The 8,681-nt window shown below is 42.6% G+C and overlaps 1 long non-coding RNA gene across 1 annotated transcript; it reads right to left on the bottom strand.

The window, feature by feature from the left end:
* Positions 1-766: 766 nt before the first annotated feature.
* Positions 767-4,633, bottom strand: LOC120497361. The gene is made up of 3 exons (XR_005626485.1): positions 4,516-4,633; positions 2,850-2,938; positions 767-914 (listed from the first exon to the last, which is right to left on the bottom strand). It is a non-coding gene; the product is annotated as an uncharacterized LOC120497361 (long non-coding RNA).
* Positions 4,634-8,681: the final 4,048 nt, after the last annotated feature.

Below are 8,681 nucleotides of genomic sequence, written 5' to 3'. Positions count from 1 at the left end.
ATCTCAGTAAAACACAAATCTATGTTCAATGCCTGAAGAAGTCCTGGAGCATTACTCCACTGGAGCAAGGCTTCATGGAAATATGACTAAATCAGAGGTGATCCTTACACAATCATCCAGGGAGGTTTTTTTCATTTTCTATACTATTGACCTCCAGGGGAATTCAACTATTTATTGGTACCAGCTCCACCCTACTTAAGCAAACTGCCACAGTCCTTTTGCAGCCCATCCTATCAGGAAGGAAGGACTTCATTTGCTATTGCACCTACTGGCAGAGGTTTGGCTTGGCTGTAACAAAAACCAGTTACATATGGTTACCAAGTGTAAGTAACACACAAAAGGGACCATGAGTAAACTTTCTGGGGCACAGTAAAACCATAAGAAAAATTAGGGCTTTCCCTGGTGAGCACATGTGATTATCAGGCAATGTTACCTGCCCTCTTGGGAAGGGCATGCAGGGCTCCCAGCACCAGCTGCTCTGCACGAGGAGCTGTGGGGCTCTTGTCAACTCTTTATTCTTTCACATGTGGTTTGTGACCAAGGATTATGGACTTCTTGGGGAGACAGGCAGATCTAGAGACCATCCCATCACTTCCAGGAGAAGGAAAATCACATTATCTTTGGGCATCCACACTCACCTCCAGGCTGCCACAGATTGCCACAGCAATGATACACAATGCTTAAAAGGTGGGAAGGAGAGGACTGAGGAGCAGAACATGGTTTTTTTTCAAGACCACAATGAAATCAACTTTGGACAGTTCAAAACTAAATTTTATTTGGTTTTCATTCAAACATATTATGAGTTAATTCCTTTCTAGCAGTTGCTGCTGAAGAGAAATGGAGAGATAGCCAGGTGCAGTGTCCTAAGTCACAGGAGCTGCCACTGCTGCAAGGGGGATCTCTGCCCTTATTCACTAAAAAAAAAAAAATTAAAAAAAAAAATTAAAAATTCACTCAATGAATACCAAAGCATATCAAAATCCATAGCCTAAGAGTTTCTGCCCTTTCATTAAGCATCATTAACAGGGTTTCCTATGAAAATAAATAATGTAATTATGTTAAACAGTTTAAAATATTGATTGGACATTGATGGATATTGATTGGATATTGATATTGATGCTTTTGTTCAGATCAGTCAATATTACTAGTCAATCTGAGATGCTGAAGCATTTCAAGGCAAAACGACCAGCCTTGGGCAACTCAAGAGGTCAAAATCAGGCCCAGAAACAAATCCTGTCTCCTGACTGCCAAGTCAGTGCTTTATCAACAAAGTACATTGCTCTTTAGTATATTCATTTATAATGCAGATTAGGTGGATGAGAGGAAAATTTAATCATTTAGAATGACTAATAACTATGCTAATGTGTTCAGATAAAATAAGCATTCACATATGCTAAAGCCTTTATAGTGTAATAAACTTCTGTTATCTTTTGAGGCGTGCAGTACTTTGATTTTCATATACCAACTCCTTTGTATTTCAAGTGCAATAAAAAATTGGTTTTTTGAAAATATTGAAAAGCTCAAGACTTCTGAACCTCATTTCAGTAGTTCTTGTGTGAAGTGCTGACAAACTACTCTGAACAGTGGGCTCAGGTGGTTGAGGTTTTTTTGGCTGACTGGGCTTTTTGCTCTCTGACAAAGTGTGTCAAACTAATTTGAAGACTTGCACTTCAGAAATGGCAAAGAGCTTAGAGGATATTGATTTCAATGAATCTGAAACTTTGTGTGTACAGAAACATTAATCCCCTTAGCAGTTAATTTCTTTTCCTGCATATGACCAAACACGTTTTGATTCCCTATCTAAGTTTCTTTTGTTCTTCCTCAAAACACAGACACATTTATAAAACATTTTAACAAGTTTTAAAACAGCCTTAGTTGCTAATCACATGCCAGTCTCTGGCACCATGTGTGACTCTCACAGCCTTTCCTCTGGCTGCAATTTCTTGGCTACATCCTTCCCACTGCAGCCACAGACCCCAAAGTTGTAGCTGCCAAGGTACAGGTCAGGCTGGATGTTTTAGAAAACAGGTCCCTTTTGCCTGAAAACATCTCCAAGTGATGCTGCAGCCAGTACAGGAGGTCAGCCCTGGAGCCCAGCAGGCTGCTCCACCACTGCATGGCCTTGCCAGCCTTGGGGAAAAACATAATGCTGTTCTTTGCTCCTGCACTGCACCATGTTATAATTCTCCTGTATGGAGCACTTCAAAAGCAGAAAAGTAAGTAAGTGAGAAGTCATGGGAGAAAATAATCTCAGAGTGATACAAAAAGAAAAAGAAGTGAGTATTCACCATTAATTTTAACCTGCACTGAAAATAATTCAAGTCAGTTTGGAGAAAATCAACTGTCTTTTATAGTAAACACAGTAATATTTGTTTAGTCTTCTTCCCTTGAGAAGAATGAAATGTCAAAATACCTTGTCTATAAAAGGAAATAATTACCTGGCAGAAGGCAATAAATGACCACATATTAGAAACATCATCAAGAACAATAGAAAGTCTTGGGGCCTGGTTTTCCCTTATAATAGGACAATAAAGAATAACTAAATTTTTTTTAAAAAGCATAAAGCAATGGTGTCTCATTCTGGATAAAAGCACAAGCCTCACCAAAAGCATTGAAACAAGGAGTGTGCCCTAAATTAGGAAATGGGGCCTTTTTACCCAGTTGACTTTTGTGAATGAGTGCAGAGAGCTCTATAAAGGGATGGCTGCCAGCATGAGGAAGGCAAATATGTGGAGGGTATCATCAAGGAAAAATTGGCAAATGAGTCTATTGAAGCTGAGGTAGAAAATAGAAGGGAGGCTGACTAGGAAAGTGCAGATCTTAGAAGCTTGTCAGGCAAAATTGCCTACCTGTTCCCATCTCCGTGGAGATGCACGGGTTATATTTGGTACTTGAGATTTTGTCATTCGCACTCCAATGAGTATTTTCCTGCAAGAACCTGTATTTACATCACAAGGTTAATTAGTCGTGCTGGAAAGCAGAGCTGCAGAATGGACAGAAAGGGGCAGACATGCCCAAGTCTTTCTTTAAATATTCACTGCCGCTACTTTCTAAGCTAACTCTAAAATTCAGCTCCCAATGGCTGCACTCTTTATGAAGAGCTATGGAAAACAAAGGGTGATGGGAGAATTTGCAGTATTTAGCATTTCCCTGCAATCATGAAAATAGCCAGGAGGCCAAGCAGCACTGGCAGGCAGAGGCGAAGCTGCTGCAGGAGCTGAGTGTGCAGGAGCAGTCCCGGCACGCCACGCTGGGTGCCTCGGGTGGTGAGGAGCTTCACACAGACAGCTGGGTTAGCTCCTCATCCTGGCACAGGCTGAGCCACTGTAGATAACAGCCCTCATCTTCTCTTTTCAGCTCCTTAGCAGAAGTGTCATAGATAAGTGCAAGGTGTGAGTATTTAGGAGGAATATTTCCTTATCTTTTAATTAAGAATGTTACAAAGGTGGGTTGGGTGGTTTTTTTCTTCCTTTTGCAAGATAGGTATAGTAGTAGATTTTTCCAGTCTAACCTTTTATAGGCCAGGCATGTGATATGTGGTAAGAGCCATGAGAGGCATTTAAATTATCTCTTTTGAGACCTTTTCATGCTTATTTTAGTTCCAATAGAATTGGGTCTGTTCCATATGTCCTGACTCACTACAGGATGCTTTTCTTGTCGGAGGAGTGGCTCTGTTTGATCAAGATGGTACTGACCTCATTTGTGAAATCAACTATCCACTCAGTGTATGGGGAAGCGTCTTCTTAGTGCAGCTTCTAACAATTTTTTTTTTTTAAAGAGTGGCTTAATACAAGTTCTATTAAGAGTAAGCCAGGAGGGGGAAAAGAACAAACCTTATGGACTGTCATATCAGATGACATTTAATCTTCCATTCACCTGATAAAAATTTGAATCAGAAAAAGCTCGTATCTGAAATAAGAGCACTAATGGTATTTTTAACAGTCTTAGGCTTCTGTTGATGTGAAATTAACAGAAATTGCTGATGTTGAAATCATAACAGGAAGATTGGATAGCTCTTGTTTTTATTTCTATGAGTGAGAAAAATTGTCTGTTATTATCATCTGCATGTTATTATGCCCTATGCAGAGACTGGGGAGCTGAGGTAGAAGCTTTGCTTCATCACAACTGACCAGACATTACCAAGGTATACACTATGTGAACAACTCAGCCTCCCTTTATTTTAAAAGCTGGAATATTCACAAAGCTATGACCTGAATAATAAAAATAAAAACAAAAGTGAAAGATATATATCTGAAATGTCCTTAATAAAAACCTGTAAAAATATTGGCTGACTACAGCCTATGACTATATTTAGATATATGTTTCCCTGAAGAATTCAATCACCAGGGTAAAATACTGACAATTGGTTTATGGTGCTGATATTTCCCATTTATTTCTTCACTCATGTCCATGTGGAATAGGACAAAAATGGGAGAAGAGGGTTGGGGATAGGCTGAGGAGGCAGCTTTGTGTCAACAAGAGGGTATGAGGAAAATTTTGTGAGGAGTTACCTACCGCCTGTGGCCCAAGGTTGTCCTGCTCGGGCAGTGCAGACACACAGAGATTAAACTGAATCTTTGCCCTGGCCTTTTTCACCTGGAAGAATTCCAGCAGCATTCCTCCGGCACTCGTGAGAAAGCGCTTCTGAGGGACGCCCAGATCTGTGCCCCGTGCCCAGGCCTGCTGCCGGGGACAGCACGTGCACACCCAGTGCCTGAAAGGAAACCAGCCCCTGGAACAGAACACAGCCCAACTTCAGCCAGCTGTAGCCATCAGCAAAACGTGCCAGGGAGGACACATTTGAGCAGCCCAGCAGTGCTGGCAGCCGTGGCTGGGGGCTCCTGCTGCCGCCCTGCCAGCGCCAGGCCTGGCGCGGCCCAGCACGCACGGCCCGGGTGGCACAGCCCTGCAGCAGCTGCCATCCAGGAAAATGTCCCACGGAATGGCTTCCTGGCACGGATGGGAATCCTCTGCCTAGCCTGCAGCAATGAACGTGGACGGGAGTTAGCTGGTAGGAAAAAGTGAGCAGCAGCATTTTTTGGATCAGCAGCTGGAAACAGAGAGGCCACATGGGCTGTTTCTCAGCTTAAGCATCCTATCTGAACTCTGCTCTAAAATGGGAAAGTAAAAAACATGCCTAAAATCTGACAAATGGTGCAGAAGGCTTCCCAGAAAAAGTACTGGGGGAGATTCTTGGAGAGTCATCCACTCTTACACTTTGGAAGGCTGTGTGCTAAATGAGTGGGGCTAGGGTGGGTTTCACGTGGTTCATCCCTGAATAGACAGTAAAGATCAAGAACATTTACATTTTGTGCAAAGCATCCAGGTTTGACCATTGTTAGAGACAATATCATATTCCCTGTTACAGATGGATCCATGACAAACTCCACTATGGCAACTTCTGCTGCAGTGAATTTCCAGAAATACAGGAGTTGCATTAATACTGGAGCTGTGGCAGCCATAGCCATGGCAATAGCTCCTCAGAGTTGCTTGTCCCAACTGTTAAAGAGAGGAATTCTTTCTGTCTTGTTTTTCTGCTGCTGTTTATAAATATAGGAGATGCATATGATTAAAGTGTCTAGATCTGGAAATCATATTTTAATCTCAGCATGTGTGTCAGAGTGAGGCAGAATAGATTAGTTTCTGAATTAATGCTTGTAATAGTTCCATGAACACTTAGACAAATTCATAGTCAAAAGGATAGTATCAACATTTAATTTAAAAGCGTCTTTAAGGAGTTTCATTGCCATATGTTGAAAATCTAATCTTTAAGAGAGAAAATACCTAAAAGTTTGGCTTACTTCTCAAATGTGTCAATTGATATTTTCCTTAATTTGACCTATTTATCTTAAAACATTTATAATCTGTTAGGGGGATGTTCATAGCTAAATGTCCAATTTGGTTTGTTTGTTTTTTAAATCTGCCGTTCAGTTGCCAAGAAATTAAACAAACAGATGCCACTCTTTTTTGAGGGGCTCTATTAAATACAATGTCTTACCCACCATCTGCTGGATCTGCAGCAGCAATTAACAGCTACACTCTATTCCCAGAGCAGAGCTGACAACAATTGATGGGGCTGGGATCCTGGCATTTTCTCCTTCCCATTCCTCACCCCCTCTCTTCCAAATACCAATAATACAATATTTCTGCATGGAGGACTGTGTCTGCTCAGAAGAGAAAGGAATGAGCTATTCCTTGTTCTTCAAACTGTTGTGGATGAAAGTCCTCCCCAGACATTACACTTTTTAAACAAAGAGCATATTCAACAATAACAACTGAGCCCCTAGATGTCTGCAAAGGCTGCATGACCAAAGTTTGTCTGACATCTTTTAGAACAGGTCTCCTCTGCAACAGTGAGCAGCTGCTCTGAGGAGCCAGGGGCCAGGCCTGCACACAGGCTCTTTTCTTCTGCACCACTGGTTCAATCCCACCCGAGTGGGAAGCCATTGAAAATTCCTACCTCTGTTTGATATGGAAATACCTGAGGAGGCTCAGCCTAGTGAGCAGCCATGAATCATGAGCAATGGGTGTGATTCATGCCCATTGTCTGACAGCCAGGTAACTGGCTTTGTACCAGTAAAATCTCTTGGAGATGGAGTCTTTTATTGGCAAGTGGTACTCTTAGTCACAGGATAAAATGGAGTATTTGGATTCCCTTTACTGACTGGGGTGTCAGCCTTCAGCCTACAATCCAACCCTTTCTTTTAGCTGAGCAGATTGATAAGTAGCCAAGTCCACTTGTGCCAGGGAGAGTTTAAATTGGTCATTAGGAAAATTTTCTACACCAAACTCTGGATTGTCAAACTCTGGAATAGCCTGCCCATGGAAATGATAGAGCCACCATCCCTGGAAGTATTTAAAAGACCTGCAAATGTGGCACACAGGGACATGGTTTAGTTGTGGATTTGTCTGTGCTGGGATAAGGGTTGGACTTGATGTTAAACACCTTTTCCAACCTAAACAATTCTATGATTCTATGATTACTTACCTTGGAACAAAAGAACTTCCCTGGCCTTTTCTTCAGTGTTTGTGGTGATGGCACTGAGGCTTTTCTTGGACTACTGGGCCTGGATGTTAGTTATGCTCTCCCTGGCTTTGGGGGATTCTCAGGGCACCAGAGAATGCACTAGAATGCATTTTGAAACATCTGTGTATTGGAGGCTCCAGGTTTTTAATAGATGCAGAAAATCCATATGCAAATACACTAGCCTGCCAACTCCCTTAGCTTCTGGCACAGGTTCTCATAACTCTCCATTGTCAAGTTCTTCCTTAAAAGACAATGAGCTTCCTCCAAAAGGTGCATTTTTACAGTATTATCTGAGAGAAATTCTTGATGCTGTAGCAGTGTATAGCTTTATTTTCAACAAGTTATTTGCATTGCTGCAATGGCAGAAGGATTTCTGTTCCTCTGTCTGCCAGGCTCGTAGCCTATCCTCAGCACAACTGCTTTCTTCAGTGAGGCATGAAGAAAATAAAGGGACATCAGAGTTTAACATTTCAGATGCTCAGCTTTGCCACAGTGTCAGGATAGACAGGTGTACATTATTCTGGAAATTAAAATTTCCATCTTGATAATAAATCTGTATAGCAATTATCCTTATTGCCCTCTATGGTGACCGTCTGTAAAGGCAATCTGAACTTTAAAAAAGCATCTCATAAATCAGGCGAGATTTAAAATCTTCCAAGAGTTTGTAAATCTGCCCAGGATTTAGGGATTAATTGAAGAGCAGACAGCTTAATACATTAACCTTTCACCTCTGCAGTCCTGGGCTCAAAAGCTGACTTAGGTCAAGAAGTAAAAAAACAGATTGGTGATTTTGTCCTAGTCCTTATGAGTTCAGTCCTGGGGTTCAGGATAGCCTGGTTAGCACTGCCTGCAGTGCCCTGTTCTGTCAGCAAGGGTTTAGGCATTGCGTGTCTTGCCTGCTGCTGGCACTCCATGATGGGGTTATTAATGTAAGGGTAAAGTCAGATGCCCGAGAACAGTCAGTGGGCTTTGGTGGCTGTAAAAAAAGGTCAGGAGGCATCAAGGACAGCTCTAAGTAGTTTGTTTCCTAAAACTGACCCAGGTCATTGAAGAGACTGCAGGGATGCTGCAACACGCAAGGACAGGAGGGAACATCCCCATTAGCCCTTCTGCAGCCCTGCCCCACCAGGTGAATATTCATACTCATTGTCACTCGCCATGCTCCCACCCAGTGCTGCCTGTGCCCTTCTCACGGGGCTTGCCAAGAAAGCAACTTTACAGGGAGGCAGTAAGAGAAGCTGGGGTCAGCAGGCCTTCCTTAATTTCTTTGTCTCTCTCTGAACACAAGAAAATTCAGCAGCATGCAGCAACATGGACCATCCTTCTCCCAGTTTCCTTTGTCTTGTGGAAGATGGGGACATTGCAGAGGTCTTGGTTGTACCCTCAACTATGTGACAACAGGGTGTTCTGTCACTTGGCAGTGACCATCAGCAGCCCATCCTTGCTGACTGGAAACCAAAGTCTGCTTTAAAAGGGTGGTCCAATGATGAAGGTGAAAGTGTAGCCAGTGTCCATAAAGGTGGTGGAGTAACACATTCATGAGTGGCTGGTGGTGGCTGACCCTTGCCCATGGCCCTGGCTTGCCAGCAGTTCATTCCCTGTGTCTTAGCAGCGACCATTGGTGGCAGAACACAGTGTGATCTGCGCCTGTGTC

The sequence above is a fragment of the Passer montanus genome, unplaced genomic scaffold (genome assembly GCF_014805655.1).
Source record: "Passer montanus isolate IOZ18808 unplaced genomic scaffold, ASM1480565v1 scaffold13, whole genome shotgun sequence".
Lineage (NCBI taxonomy): Eukaryota > Metazoa > Chordata > Aves > Passeriformes > Passeridae > Passer > Passer montanus.
The sequence above is the reverse complement of the archived record's forward strand: the minus strand, read 5'-3'. Positions and strand labels throughout refer to the sequence as shown.